A 16,769-nucleotide genomic window follows, 5' to 3' on the forward strand; every position below is an offset into this window, starting at 1 on the left:
AGATACCAAATTAGTATGAAAGAAGGCCCTAGCTTATAAAAACCTCATAATTGAGACAAAACAAATGTCTGAGATAACACAAAAACAAGGCAATACATTAGGATGTTAAACAGTCTGATATTGAATGAAACAGGATAATTAAAGAAAAAAGGCAATTTGTTAATTATTGATAATTAAATTAATAGTAATATAATTGCCAAATCATACAAGAATAATTTTTAAAAGAACAGTTAACTGTGGTGAGGAGTTACCTAGCCAATATTTTATTCAGAAGCTGGGTTTGATCTAAGGCTTGAAAGATTTTAGAGAGGTGGAAAGAAGAGAACAAAACAATACTTCGGGTGGAGATAACCACAGGGGCAAAAATATAGGGATGGAACAGAGAAAGTTGTGTGCAGGCTACAGTTTAGTAGAATTAGGAGGTAGGAGATAAAACTGAAAAGGGAGATTGAGGTCAGACAGTTGACATCCTTAAATGGTTAGATAATTGTAGTTTGAACTTCTACTTCATGGGCATCAGAGAGCTATTGACAGTTTTGAGTAGGATGATAGCATAATAAAAGTAGTGTTTGGCCGGTGAGGAAGGAGAGGGGATGGAAGGGACTGGAGCCACAATAATCTAAGTATTAAGTGATTTAAGCCTAGATTAAAATAGTGCCAAAGGGGATAATAAAGATGTTCCAGATATCAAAAAATGAAGAATAGGACTTGGTGACTGAGTATCTCAATTCTCCCTTGTAGAATTATATTTCAATTCTCACTTTGATTTGAATGAGGTGTTTAAACCTTGCTGCTAAGACTTCTAATAAAATGAGTAACAAGTAAGTCAAACTGTACAAGTTCTGGACATGGTCTTCTCTCTATTTTCACAAATTCACTTGATCTTGACCCTCACAAAACAGTCTACTAACTCTTCTGTGGTAATAGCTATCAGTCATTTTCAGCCTAGATTTAAATTTCTAAACTTCTCTCCTCTGAATCTATTTCTAAGTTTTCAGACAAGTAAAACTTTAAAATATTTAAAGTGCTCTGTGAAATGTGCTTGTTTCAAATCTCAGTTTAATCTTATCAGGATATTAAACCCTTAGGGATATTTAATTCAGATGGAAATTAAAATCTTGTAAATTCAAACATGCTACAAAAGGATTTTTTTTTTAATTCTTCAGCATGATTTCCATCATTCTAGGTTGTTATTAACCTTATCTGAGAAAGAATTCACCACACTAACCAAAACAAAGATTGTGTGCTTCTGACAATTTCTCTTATATGGTTGATAATGCTTTTTTAGCTGAAAATCAGGGAATAGAAAAGGAATAGAAGAAAAGAGGCAGTTGTATGCTCGTCTCTGGTTTTTTTGTTTGGTTGGTTTTGTTTATTTTTTGATAGGTAATCCTATAAAATGAAGTGGCTAACCCATTTGGGACTTATGTTTCACCAGCTATCTTGGAGGCAAACTTATGACATGTGAAGGCTGATGAAAGACTACTACTCTTACAGTTTTCATCACTTAAAAAGGAAACTTACAGGGTAACATTAGAGACAGTTTGAACCTCCTTTCTTTGTCCAATAACCTCTGTATCATAAAGTTCTGTTTAATGAAGACATTGGCTCACAACCATCAGATACTTCCTTGAATTACTGTGTCTAGATTAATGCTGCCACCTTCAGGGAAAGCATCACTAAATAGTAGCAAAATAAGTTACTGGACTAATGGGATCTATTGTTGTCCCCAAAAGGGAATATTAATTTCTTTCCCACTTGAAAAGGGATACTTTCTTTTTCCATCAGATTCTAGCATTTCTCATTTATATATATATATATATATTTTTTTTTTTTTTGCCTTTACTTCTTACATCTTCAACAGGATTTACAGAAACTAGTGGGAAACTATCTCTTTGGAGTCACAGAAAACTTTCCTGATGGGTCACAGATCATTAAGTTTAAAGATTTTGTTTAAAGATTATAGGATTTAGTGCTAGAGGGGTCTTAGCAATCATCTAGTTCTAGGCTAACCCTCTCATCTTATTTATATATGAGGAATCTGAAAACCAAAGGTTAAGTAATTTGTCAAAAATTACACTGGCAGGTAGTAGAAGAGATAGGCTTAGAATATACGTTTTTAGAGTTTTAGTCTTTGGATAACACATAATGCTAATATGAATATGACCTAGACAATCACTGTATATTAGCCAGGTAACTAAAGGAAAGAGCCTTTTCACGTAAACAGGCTTATACTGTCTGTTTTAAGTTCAAAGACATAGATACATAATATTTTTGGTAATAAGCCCAACTACCAGGAGCTATAACTGTCATAGAAAAGGGAGAGAATTTTTTGGAACATCCATGGCTAAGGCATAAAGCAATGAGGTAAATTTAGCACACTTCCAGGACCCTTGCATGAAATACTAGGAAGGTGGGAGCAGCAAGTACTGTCACAGATGCAGAAATGAAACAATTTTATATCTAGATGATATGTTGGCCATCAAGTATCTCAAAGGCATCTGTCCCATCAAGGAATTCTTGAATATTAAAGATTTTTTACACATAAAAGGAAAAAAGAAATCATATCTATCATTTATTATTTGTTGCAGTTGCTATCACTAAGAAAAGTTCAAATCTTCTATAAGCTGGTAATGATTGTTCTGTCCTATCCCAAAGATAAAGGAATTTCATCAGTGTGAAATTATGTTTTATAAACATATTGCAAATCTTTAAATTGTTTTAGTATGACAAAATACATGTATTATTTATCATACTGAGTAAAAGAAAACAATCTTGAAATTAACCTTTAAAAAAAAAGAGAGAGAAGAATCAGCTAAAAATTTGGGAGTACTTTTAAGTTTTTAAAACAATGAAGATATATTTTATGTGCATAATCCTTGTACTTGAGGAAAGCCCAATTCCATTATCACTAGCAGTTTCAATTATGGAGAGGATCATGATTAAATATACAAGTAGAAATAACAGGAATTTTCTGAAATGTGTGGTTTGCTACATTTAGATGAGAAGTGCTTAAATAAGGCAGATGGACATGTGTGAGGTTGGTTCAATCCTTCAGGAAAACTCTGAAGGAGTTTAAGAGAACAGCTAGGTTCAACTTAAACAAATGGATTTGACAAATATTAATATGTCCTAGAATATTAAGAGTGCAGCTTCTACAAAGATTCTGACTAAGACTTTTCTCATTCTACGTGGGAATAATACCACAGCTGCCAGAGGCCTGGATCATCAACAGCTGCTTAAATACTTAAAAGGAACTAAGTCATGATATTATGAATGTGCGTGGTGATTCTATTTCAGTGATCTCTAAGTCCTTTCCAGAGATTTAACTTTATCACATTTCTGTAAGGAAAGTATCATTATCTACAGCTGATAAAATTAAGAAATAGAAGCATAGATGTTGAAAAAAGAAAGTGCAAATAGGGTATTATTAGGTTCTCAGAAATTTCGACAAAAGTGATTATAACGTATATTCTATTTTGAATTTCTGATATAAAATTTTATTTTTATGAGAAAAAAAGAAGTTCCTTTTGATCCAACCATTCTGGAGAAGCAATTTGGAACTATGCCCAAGGGACTATCAAACTGTGCATACCCTTTGGCTCCAGCAGTGTCTCTACTGGGGTCTATATCCCAAAGAGATCATAAAAAAGGATAAGGACCCACGTGTGAGAAAAAAATGTTTGTAGCAACTCTTTTTGTAGTGGCAAGGAAATGGAAACTAAGTGGATGCCAACAATTGAAGAATGATTGAATAAGTTATGATATATATATATATGCTATTGAATATAATTGTTCTGTAAGAAATAATCAACAGGATGATTTCAGAAAGGCCTGGAGAAACTTGCATGAACTGATGCTGTGTGAAATGAATAGAAGCAAGAGAACATGGAACACAGCAACAAGAAGATTATGTGAAGATCAACTCTGATGGACATGGCTCTTTTAAACAATGAGGTGATTCAGGCAAATTCTAATAGCCTTGTAATGAAGAGAGCCATCTGCCCCCAGAGAGGGGATTACAGGGACTGAATGTGGATCACAACATTTATTTGTACCTTTTTTGTTGTTGTTTGCTTGGTTTTTTCCCCTTTCTTTCCCTTTTTGATCTGATTTTTCTTGTGCAGCATGATAAATATAGAAATATGTACAGAAGAACTGCACATGTTTAACATATATTAGATTATTTGCTGTCTAAGGGAGGGAATGGGGGGAAGGGAGAAAAACTTAGAATACAAAGTTTTGCATAGGTGAATGTTGAAAATATCTTTGCATATATTTTGAAAACAAAAAGCTATTATTCCCCAATAGATTGACTCAAAAACTTATGGCAAGGAAAAAAGTAAGGCTAATGGCCAGTCTCCTGGCTATTGGGCAATACGTTATATTAGCAGTTACTCATTCTGTAAGTCTCCTTTCATCATCCCTATGTAAAATTATTTCTCTCTTTTCTGGAGTCATCCATTTATCCATCCATCCATCCATCCACCAGAAACATATTGTACAAGGCTCTGGATTAAACACTTTGGGACATACAAAAATGCAAGTGAGAAGATTTCTCATCTCAAGAAGCTTTATAGCCTAGTGTTATACCATTTATTATCTATACTGATTCTTATATATTAGTTTGTATGTATGTATGTTTAGAGACTTCAGAGAAAATCTAGGTAAAAGGATTCCATGACTTAAAAATTCTATATGGAAACATAGACCAAAAAATTGGAAATGCTTAAACATGCAATTCTGATGCACAGACAATTTTGATATGAAGAAAAAGTGAAATCATCTAAAGAGACAACTTGAGTGTTCTCCAACAAATTCCAAAACCATGTATAGAAAATGGAAGCACCAGTAAATAATGGAGGATGAATACAAAAGTGTGGCATGATCTTATATGAACAGTAGCAAAAATGCCAAAACTTAGAATGAGTTGAGGGTGAAGAGGAAAGCTAAAAGGGGGTGGAGGGGGAGTATTTTTCAAGCTTTATGGTTAAGAAAGGATAATCACCGAAAGAAAAAGATACCTGTTTGAGGTATGATGGAGATAATGAAGAGAAAAAAAGACTGAATTAACTCTTATTTTCCTTTTGTTTTCTCTATTCAGAAGAATGAAACTTAGAAAATAAAAGACAATATATAAAGCAAATAGGGAATTGATACTCCTGGATAAGGAAGATGGATGGTTAAAAAAAACTTCACTGCCCTTAATGACAAGGCTTGATTGAATTCAACTATATATTTTAGGGCACTGAAAGAATTGCTAAATGTAATTCTTGACTAAAATCTGAAAGATTGAAAAGGATGGGAGAGGTGTTTGAGGATTAGAGATGGAAGAATAAGGACTATGATTATGGGTGAAATATTATGGAATTATTATTCCTGCTTTGCCTATTGAGTAAATGCATTTGGTAGATGTTTCCTTCCAGCCCTCCCCTCTCCCCACCCCCAAAAAAAAAACACCAAAAAGGAGGATGGATGGCTTCACTGAAATTGTCCAATCCATTGGCAATTTAAAACTCTGCTCATTTAACTAACTTCTTTGATAACTATGAGTCTGGTTTTATATTTGATAAATACCTCATTTATCCTATTTCTACCTTTTTTTTGGAGGGGAAGAAGGAGGGTCTAAATCAGTATTTTTATCTAGCCTCAGCTTCTTGTGGTTATTCAAGTTGATAAGATACAGTATTTCTGATGAACTTTTCTTATCTCTATTTCTTGTTCTGATGTTGCCTCTCAGATGAAAGTCTCCAGATTCTAGTCAATTATTGGTTGACACCAAGTAGCTAAATGTGATAGAAAAAATATTTAAGGTAAATAAAAAGTAAAAAATCGCTTCTGTTACCTCTTCCCCTTCAAGGTGAACACTTTAATTAAGTCTATTTCATCAAAGGAAGGCAAGCAACCTTAAATTTATCTGAAAATTAAAGAAAAGGTTCTCTCTTTATCCAAAAAAAAAGGCCTTCTATTAAGGTCCATTTTAGGAGAGGAGGGCTTTCGGGTTTCTAGTGAAAGAAAAGGAATAAGTTGAAACTCTATCTTATGGAGGGGAAAGTCTTGTCAAAAGGAAGGCCCCCTCAAGCAAAAGGAAGTTCTCCAATTTGATTTGATCCCCAGGGAAGTGAGACTTAGAACTCAATTCTTGAGAGGATAACAAACTTACTTTTTTTTCCCCCCCACTACTCAAAAATTCAATGAATTTTTCCCCTCATAGGGGATATGAGATGCATGGATACACACATATCCATGGAATAGACATACATATATACATACACATAAGACAAATAATATTGGAGGCACAGCTATACTCCGGACACAGAGTCATCTTTTCAATTCAATCACTACTGGACATAGCATTTCTTAGGACTAAATGTACTTCCAGCCTTTCTTTTTCTTTAAAGCTTTTTATTTTTAAAACATATGCACGGATAATTTTTCAACACTGAGCCTTGCACAGCTTTGTATTTCAGATTTTCCCCTCCTTCTCCCCACCCCCTCCCCTAGATGGTAAGTAATCCAATATATGGAAATAACAGACTTTCATGAAGCACAACATGACCAAGTCACAAACCTAGCAAAGAATAAAAAATACCCACATTCAAATTATCAATGAAAAAAAAAAAACAGCTTGCCTATAAGAATTCTCTAAAGAAATGATAAGGGTTTTAAAAAGATATTATAAAATGAGAGCCACAGAAGAGAGAGTCTTGGGGAAAAGACCAAAGCTAATTAGCAGAGGTTCATAAGCTAGAAATAAACTTTCTATAAATCTGAATTGATCAAATAGAAATCAGAAAACAATAATTCTTAAAACAAAATCTAAAACATAAGAAAATAAAGGAAAATGCAAAACACCTCATTTCAAATAACTGACCTAGAATACTGATGTAGAAATAGCTCAAAAATCTCAGGATTAGCTGAAAACCATGACCAAAAGAAAGAATTTGGATATCTTATTTCAAGAAGTCATTAGAGCAAATCTCCCCAGACAAAACAGAACAAGAGGAGCAATAGGAAATAGAAAGAATCCACCAATTATTTACTTAAAGTACTACAAAATGAAAACTCTCAGGAACATCACTGCCAAAATTCAGACTTCATAAGCAAAGCAAACAAAGGTTTGCAGGCAATCAGAAAGAAAAAAATTCAAATATTAATGAACCATTTACCCTTTTTCTTTGGTGTGGTTTAGTTCCTCTCTGCTCTACTCTTGCTCATCTGAGCTCATCTCAGTCCAACTCGGCCCAATTCCTGGCTCAACCTCGGAATAGGGTAAATATAGAAGGTCACAGTCAATGGGGAAACTCTGGGTAAGGTATAAGACCCTTCAGCCCAGAGGGAACGTGCTAACAATGTCTGGTTTGGCTCCCCATCTCCCCTAAGGGCTCTCGGCTTTCCTGAGAAGTCAGGGGCCAGTGACAACCTGTATTGTGATTGAAGCAGAGTGATACTAGGTGGAGGAGTGATACCAGGTGGCAAACTACATACAATAGCAAGTTGTTTATGGGATCCCATGTGCACAGTATTGTTTTTGTTACATTACATCAGGGGTCCTCAAACTTTTTAAATAGGGGGCCAGTTCACTGTCACTCAGACTGTTGGAGGGCCAGACTATAGTAAAAACAAAAACTCTGTTTTGTGAGCCTTTAAATAAAGAAACTTCATAGCCATGGGTGAGGTGGATAAACATCCTCAGCGGCTGCATCTGGACCGCAAGCTGTATTTTGAGGACCCCTGCATTATATAAAGGAGAAGGTCCTTGAAATAAATGGACTCCATTTTTCCACCATCCTCAGAAGTCCCACCTCATTTACCTCTCAGACCTGTGGAAGAGGAAGGAATTTGTGACCAACGAAGAACTAGAGATCACTATTGACTACAAAATTGAAAATTATGATTATATCAAATTGAAAACTTTTTGTACAAAACAAAACTAATGCAGGCAAGATTAGAAGGGAAACAATAAACTGGGAAAAGATTTTTACAGTCAAAGGTTCTGATAAAGGACTCATTTCAAAAATATATAGAGAATTGACTCTAATTTATAAGAAATCAAGCCATTCTCCAATTGATAAATGGTCAAAGGATATGAACAGACAATTTTCAGATGATGAAATTAAAACTATTACTACTCATATGAAAGAGTGTTCCAAATCACTATTGATCAGAGAAATGCAAATTAAGACAACTCTGAGATACCACTATATGCCTGTCAGATTGGCCAGAATGACAGGGAAAGATAATGAAGAATGTTGGAGGGGATGTGGGAAAATAGGGACACTGATACATTGTTGGTGGAATTGTGAATACATCCAGCCATTCTGGAGAGCAATTTAGAACTATGCCCAAAAAGTTATCAAACTGTGCACACCCTTTGATCCAGCAGTGTTTCTACTGGGCTTATACTCCAAAGAGATACTAAAAAAGGGAAAGGGACCTGTATGTGCCAAAATGTTTGTGGCAGCCCTGTTTGTAGTGGCCAGAAGCTGGAAAATGAATGGATGCCCATCAATTGGAGAATGGTTGAGTAAATTGTGGTATATGAATGTTATGGAATATTATTGTTCTGTAAGAAATGACCAGCAGGACGAATACAGAGAGGATTGGCGAGACTTACATGAACTGATGCTGAGCGAAATGAGCAGAACCAGGAAATCATTATATACCTCAACAAAGATACTGTATGAGGATGTATTCTGAAGGAAGTGGATTTCTTCAACAAAGACAAGATCTAACTTAGTTTCAATTGATCAAGGATGGACAGAAGCAGCTACACCCAAAGAAAGAACACTAGGAAATGAATGTAAACTGCTTGCATTTTTGTTCTTCTTCCCAGGTTATTTATATCTTTTAAATCCAATTCTCCCTGAGCAACAAGAAAACTGTTCGGTTCTGCACACATATATTGTATCCAAGATCTACTGTAATCTATTTAACATGTATAGGACTGCTTGCCATCTTGGGGAGAGGGTGGAGGGAGGGAGGGGAAAAATCGGAACAGAAGTGAGTGCAAGGGATAATGTTGTAAAAAATTACCCTGGCATGGGTTCCCTCAATAAAAAGTTATTTAATTAAAAAAAAAAATAAGTCCCACCTCATAACTTCCCCATTAGGAAGGTATATTTTAATCACCCCGGTGTGGGGGCTCTAGAAAGCAGGACACAACATTTGGCGCCCAAAGTGGGGCTCTAGGTGAGGTCCTATACAAATCAGCTTGACTGACGCGATCAGCAGAGTTCAGTGGAGAAATCCCCATGACCCGGAAGGGTAAGTATAGAAATAAGCAAACGGGAAGAATCAGTAAGGGCTAATTTAGTCACTTTAGTTTTTCAACCAAAATGAGGCAAATACTAAGAAAAAGGCCTCCTTCCTGAGGAAAGTAAGAAGCAGGTTTAGTTAGGTTAGAAGCAAGATTTGTTAGTAACTCAGAAGCAGATCACTGAGTTCTCAGATGCTCTGGAGTGCACGTCTCTGTAGCTTTGTAAGAAGGAGAGTTTGGAGCCAGAAATGTGGAAATTAGTGGAAGAACAAATAACTGAATACAATGGAGTAAAATTGGTTTTAATGAATCCCACAAGTTTTAAAAAGAGGAAAGATTTTAACTTGGGTAGTCAAACCAGGAAGTATGAGGAGAAAAACAAGCAGAGGGTTGGTACCTATAGCCCAGGAGAGTACATACAGCATGTGGGACAGAACTAAGGAAGCTTTTTTTTTTTTTTTTTTTAGCATTTTACTGATTTCACTGACCAAAGATTACAGCAAACACCTATATGTCTGGAGTAGGAGGATCAATAGCAGCTGAACTTGGTGCTGCCCCTTTGGGGTGGAGGTTCGGGGATGGAGCAGGGGATTTTGCTCCTTTTTTAGTGTTAAAAAAAAAAAGGATCCCCATCAATCTATGGGGAAGAGACATATTACAACAGGTAGGAAACAATTAAGTACTTTTTTTAGGCAGGGTTGCTGTAGAAGGCCTACCAGCACTCTCACCTTTCCCATTCAATGGAAAATAAATACACTGGTATGAGTGGAACAGTATTCCTTAATCAGTGAAAAAATTCAGGCCTACTGATATACACTCCTGAAATGCAATTTGATGATATTTATCCAAATTTTAACTCCGAAGAACAGACTCCAGGATCAAGACATTCCTCCAAAAATAAAAGAGAGGGAGAGCCACAGACAACCCTAGAAAACTTCTAAATTTAACTTTATGTATTAATTTTGTTTTCTGATGGAAATGCACTGGCTCTGGCAAACAGGTTTCATAACATCCAGAAGGGCAGTGTTCAGTGCGAGCAGCTCCACTATCTTTAGATAATCGCCAGGTGATGGAGAGATCCAGAAAGTGGTGAATGGAGGGACCTGATAAGTTGATTGCTTGGGGGAGAGAGTTTGTTTGTATCTCAACAGATGGAGAAGGAATCTGAGAAGTACCAATGAGCTGTATCCGCCTCATCCATCAGAGAGAGACAAAAGGGAGAGGACCCTCGGGGTAAAGGAGAGGACCTGGGAGGCATCGGGTGGTTCCATTGCTGACTGTGCCCACCACTGAAAGAGCCTGGCAGTTAAACTTTTATGTACTCATGAAGACCAAAAATAATTCTCAATAAGACTGATGCAGGACTTCAAAACCTGCAGAAATCATTGGATTCCCTAACACATGAAGTGATGGACAATAGATTAGTTTTGGACTATCTCTTGGCTACTGAAGGAGATGTATGTGTGGTTGTGAATTGATAGTTATTTTTTACACCTTCCTTCTGGGACTCGTGGAAATCTTTATAGTATTTTGTTTATTCATATTGTTTGTTACATTACTACTTGCTTGTATGATATTACAACTTGCCTATGTAATTCCTCCCATGGTAACAGATTTAACCACTGGTATATACATGCTTCAATTAAAACAAAAGAAGATGCGAGATGTAGAGGGTTGCAGTCAGTGGGGAAACTCTGGGTGAGGTATAAGACCCTTCAGCCCAGAGGGAATCTGCTGACAATGTCTGGTTTGGCTCCCCATCTCCCCTAAGGGCTCTCGACTTTCCTGAGAAGTCAGGGGCCAGTGACAACCTGTATTGTGATTGAAGCAGAGTGATACTAGGTGGAGGAGTGATACCAGGTGGCAAACTACATACAATAGCAAGGTCTCACATGCACATGTTGTTTTTGTTACATTATATAAAGGGGAAGGTCCCTGAAATAAACAGACTCCATTTTTCCACCATCCTCAACAGTCCAACCTCATCACTTCTCCACTAGGAAGTTATATTTTAATCACCCCAGTGTGGGGGCTCTAGAAAGCGACGGTATGCTTTTTCACCCCAACTTGGGGGCTCTAGAAAGCAGGACATAACATTTAAAGAATTTAATTCCCTGTGAAAACCATGTATTGCTCTGGAACTGAGCAGGCTAAAACTCTTCCCATTCAGCCTCTATTTTTTCAATGATGTGGGCTAAAACTCGTAAATTGGGCCCATTTGGTTTTCCAACCTCTGAGACTGTCACAACAACCTCTGAGATCTTGATCAGCATATCTTTGGCCAATTCTGTGGCCTGGTCAATCACATGGATTTGGTCTGGCTCCTCCTTGATTCCTTCCTCTTACTCCATAGATCCTGCCCCCCAAATTCCTTCTCTCCCCTGAGACTTTAAAAGTTGTGAACCCCAAAATACAAATTGCTCATTCAGTATGACTGCCTTCTATGTTGTATCTGCTTGAACCTGTGAAACAATTCACATTAAATAAATAGCAACCCTTTGTAACCTGTGACGGATGTCTTGTCATGGTTGCTTCATGTAGTGAACCAAATCTCTATTATAAATTTCTAAACATTTTATTTATGAAAGAAAGATAGAGAAAGGCGGGGTAGGGAGAGAGGGAAAAGAAAAGGGACAGATAGAGGGACAAGGAGAAGGAGAGGGAGAAAGGGAGAGAAAATAAATCAATGAACTGAACAGGCAGCTAAAAATACTTAAAGTAGACAAGGAATAAAGTATAGAGAAAATAATGTATAAGAGAATGTGATGGTGGGAAATAAATAACGATAACTATGAATGGGATGGATTTATCCACAAAATAGAAGAGATTATCAGAACAAATTAAAAAACAAAATCCAAGAACATATTGTTAGATAAAAGAAAAAAAGAAAGCCACCAAATTAATTCCCCCAATCAAAATAAAAAATCCTGAAAATCAAAGTAGTTAATAAAATTGAATTTTTTACAAAATGAATTAATTAAATTAGAAACAGGTTTTATTCAGGAGGAATAATAAAATAAAAAACTAAAAGCTAATTTGATTAAAGATAAAGGGAAAAATCAAATCACCAGCATCAAAAATGAAAAAGAATACACAATAAATAAAAAAAGAAATAAAAGATATTATTAGGAACTATTTTGATCAACTATAGGCCAATAAAACTGATAAATGCTAACTGATAAATGAATGTCTACAAAAATATTAAGTATTCAAATTAATAGAACAAGATTTTTGGAAGAAATTGAATAAGCCATAAATGAACTTCCAAAGAAAAAATTCCATCACTACATGAATTTAAAGATGAATTCTATAAAATTTTCAAAGAACAATTAATTCCAACATTATATAAACTTTTGAAAAAACACCAAAATTAGGAATCCTACCAAATTCTTCTTTGACACAAACATGGTCTTGATATATAAGCCAGGGAGAATCAATACCTAAATATAAAATTGTAGACCACAGAGGCAAAACTATTAAACATAACATTAGCAAAGAAGCTCAAATAACATACCACAAAGATTATATAGTATGACCAAATTATATTTATACCAGAAATGCAGAATTGATTTAATATTAGAAACGCTATCAACAACTATATCAACAACAAAAAATGAATAGAAATCATATGATTATTTGAATAGACAGAAAAAAGCCTTTTTAACAAACTGCAATATTCATTTCTGTTAAAAAAATAAATAAACAAACAAACTCTAGAAAACGGAGAAATCAATGTCCACCCCACCCCTCCTTCCTTTTTTGCTGAGGCAATTGGGATTAAGTGACTTGCCCAGGGTCACACAGCTAGGAAGTGTTAAATATCTGAGGCCTGATTTGAACTCAGGTCCTCCTGACTTCAGGGCTGGTGCCTGACTTCAGGGATGGTGCTCTATTCACGAAAACAGAGAAATCAATGGACCTTTCCTTAAAATGATAAATAGTACTAAGATTACAATTATGTGTTGTGTGTAAACTAGAATCCCTCCCTTTGAAATCAGGGATAAAACAGGCTATCTATTGTTATCACTTCTATTTGCCTTAGTATTAGAAATGCTGCTATCTATAGTCATAAGACGAGAAAAAAAAAATTGAGTGAAAAAACAGATAAAGGAAGAAAAAAAATCATTCTTTTCAGATAATATGATGTACTTAAAAAAACCCTAACGAGTCAACTTAAATAATAATTGAAACAATAACTTCAGCAAACTTTCAGCATATAAAATAAATCCCCAGTTCATTATCATCTCTTTGTAATGCCAATAAAACCCAGCAGGAAGATACAGAAAGAGAAATTTCATTTAAAATAACCACATACTTAGAAGTCTACCTACCAAGATTGACACAAAAACTATACAAATGAACTACAAATCACCATTTATAGAAATCAAGATAAAACTAAATAATTGGAAAATATATCAATTGTTCATAACTAGGGCAAGACAATGTGATAAAAATAACAGTACCTAAGTTAATTTACTTATTCAATTGCCATGCCAATCAAACAATCAAATGATCATTTTATGGAACTAGAAAAAAATAAATTCATATGCAGGCAAAGAAGGATAGGAATCTTAAGGAAAATAATGAAAAGAAATAGGAACAAAGTGCCTCTAGCACTGCCAGGATCTCACACTATACTATAAAGCAGTAATTTTCAAAAAAAGTTTAATACTGGTCAAAAAATAGATTAGGTATATAACGTAAGTGCTAATGTAGTATTCAATAAATACAAGGACTCCTACTACTAGCCCATGAACTTAGCATTAGACAAAAATGGCTGAGAAAATTATGCCAGTATGAAAGAAATTAGATTTTGACTTATACCTTATGCCAAGATAAATTCCAAATAAATATATGATCATATAAAGTCAATATTATAAACAAATTCAGAAAACATAGGGAAAATATGATATGATTTCATATCATATACAGATATGAAATAAGTTCATAACCAAACAAGAAACAGAGAGAATCACAGGAGAAAAAAAGGTATAATTTTGGTTACATAAAATTTAAAAGTTTTTGCACAAATTCAGAAAGTTAGGAAGTTTAAGGTTAAAGAGAAAAAAATCTTTGCAACACATTTCTTTGGTAAAGGTTTCATTTTCAAGATATCTATGGTACTTATATACTCAAATTTAAGAGTTAAGAACTGTTCTACTATTGAGAAATCATCTAAGAATATATATTCTGACAGTTCTGAAAGTAAGAAATCCAGGTCTTCCGTAGTCATGTTAAAAAAAAAATGTTCCAACTGAGTAGATGCCCATCAATTTGAGAATGGCTGAATAAATTGTAGTATATGAATATTATGGAATATTATTGTTTGGTAAGAAATGACTAACAGGATGATTTCAGAAAGGCTGGGAGAGATTTACATGAAGTGATGCTGAGTTAAATGAGCAGGACCAGGAGATCATTATATACTTCAACAACAATACTATATAATAATCAGTTCTAATGGACCTGGCCATCTTCAGCAATGAGATGAACCAAATCAGTTCCAATGGAGCAGTAATGAACTAAACCAGCTACACCCAACAAAAGAACTCTGGGGGATGACTAAGAACCATTACATAGAATTCCCAATCCCTATATTTTTCCCCGCCTGCATTTTTTTTATTTCCTTCACAGGCTAATTGTACACTATTTCAGAGTCTGATCCTTTTTGTACAGCAAAATAACGGTTTGGACATGTATACTTATTTTGTATTTAATTTATACTTTAACATATTTAATCTATATTGGTCTACTTGCCATCTGGGGGGAGAAAGTGGGGGGGAAGAAGGGGAAAAACTGCAACAAAAGGTTTGGCAATTGTCAATGCTGTAAAATTACCCATGCATATAACTTGTAAATAAAAAGTTATTAATTTAAAAAAAAAGTTCCAAATCACTACTAATTAGAGAAAAGCAAATTAAAGGAATTATAAGATTCTGCTTCATATTGTAAAATCAGCAAAAATGACTGAAAATGATAAATGCTGAAGGAGCTTTGAGAAAACAGGCACAATGATGTATTTCTGATGGATTTGTAAATAGAACCAATTATTCTGGAAAGCAATTTTAAATTATACACAAAAAAATTACTAAAAAGTGCATGCCCTTTGGCCCAGCTTTACCACTATATGACCTATACTTAAAAGAGATCAAAGAAATAAAAAAGTCTTCTATGTACAAAAATATTTATAGCAGTTCTTTTTATGATTAAAAAAAACCACCCTGGAAACTAATGAATGGTTGAATAAGTTATGGTAAATCAATGTGATGGAATACTGTTATGTTGAAAGAAATGAGGGAAAAGAATGATTTGAAAAAGATATGGAATGATATATGCAGTGATGTAGAGTGAAGAAAGTAGAATAAGGCAAACAATTTATAGTAAAGTATCAATACTATGAAAACAAACAATAACAATTGATTAAGAATTAAATGAGTAGAACCAGAAGAATAATTTATATGAAGGAAAGCGTAGCAGGGTGGGGAGGAAGCAAGTATTTTATCAACTGCCTACTATGTGTACCAGGTATTATACTATGCTGCTTTACAATTATTATCTCATTTGATCTTCACAACAATCCTGAGAGGTAGATGCTATTTTTATCATCCCCATTTTACACTTAAGGAAACTGAAGCATAAAGAAGTGACTTGCCCAGCATCCCACAATTACCTATCAATACTGCAAAATCAAACAATTTTGAAAACTGAAAGAACTATGACCAATCTGACTACCATCTATGATGCCAGAGGATCCATGATAAACCACACTGCCCACCTCCGAGAGAAAGGTGAGAGATTTAGGGTTTGGAATGAGACAAAGATTTCAGAATACAGTTAATGAGTATTGTTTTGCATAACAATGCATATTTGTTATAAGAAATTTCCCTTTTTTGTTCAACGGATTGGGGTGGGAGACAAAATTGATTTCTGTTAAATTTTTTTTAGCATGCTCCAGAAGTGGAATTTTCTTTGAGATGAGGTCATGGCATTGTTTTATTTTGTTATAAGAGACCTTTTATGCCAAATTCCTTCCACAACAAAGATTCACACAGGATCATGCTACTGTTTTCTGAAGATTCTTTGAGCAGCCAGCTATACTAAAATCACTTCTACCTTCTAGAAGATCTGCCAAAAATCAATCAAAAAACTGCCAACATCAATCAATTATTGCCAATATCGATCTGTGGATGTTCTGTAGCTTAGATGGAAGGGTAGATCTTCTTTCATTATTTCTGTACTATACTATTTCCTTCATCGCAGAATTTTCCTGCAAAAATGCTATAGGTTTGGTATTTGTGTTTATCAGATAGAACTTTTTTCTAAAATGTGATGGCAATGATGCTAATAATGATTATCACTCATCTGTTAAGCATTAACATTATACTAACAAAAATTATTTGGAATATACAATATGTGGTAAATGGTCTAACAACAGATATAGTCACACAAGGAAAAATGGGGATAGATACATAGAGAAAATCAACAGTATTTTGGATGAGGTGGAAGCTTG

The 16,769-nt window shown here is 34.7% G+C and overlaps 1 protein-coding gene across 1 annotated transcript in view; it reads right to left on the reverse strand.

The window, feature by feature from the left end:
- The window catches only part of LOC105750377 (cytochrome c oxidase assembly protein COX16 homolog, mitochondrial), a 110,828-nt gene that overhangs the window by 19,900 nt on the left and 74,159 nt on the right, over positions 1–16,769 (reverse strand). The gene's annotated exons all lie outside the window — the stretch shown is intronic.

This window comes from Sarcophilus harrisii, chromosome 2 (genome assembly GCF_902635505.1).
Source record: "Sarcophilus harrisii chromosome 2, mSarHar1.11, whole genome shotgun sequence".
NCBI classification, from domain to species: Eukaryota; Metazoa; Chordata; class Mammalia; order Dasyuromorphia; family Dasyuridae; genus Sarcophilus; species Sarcophilus harrisii.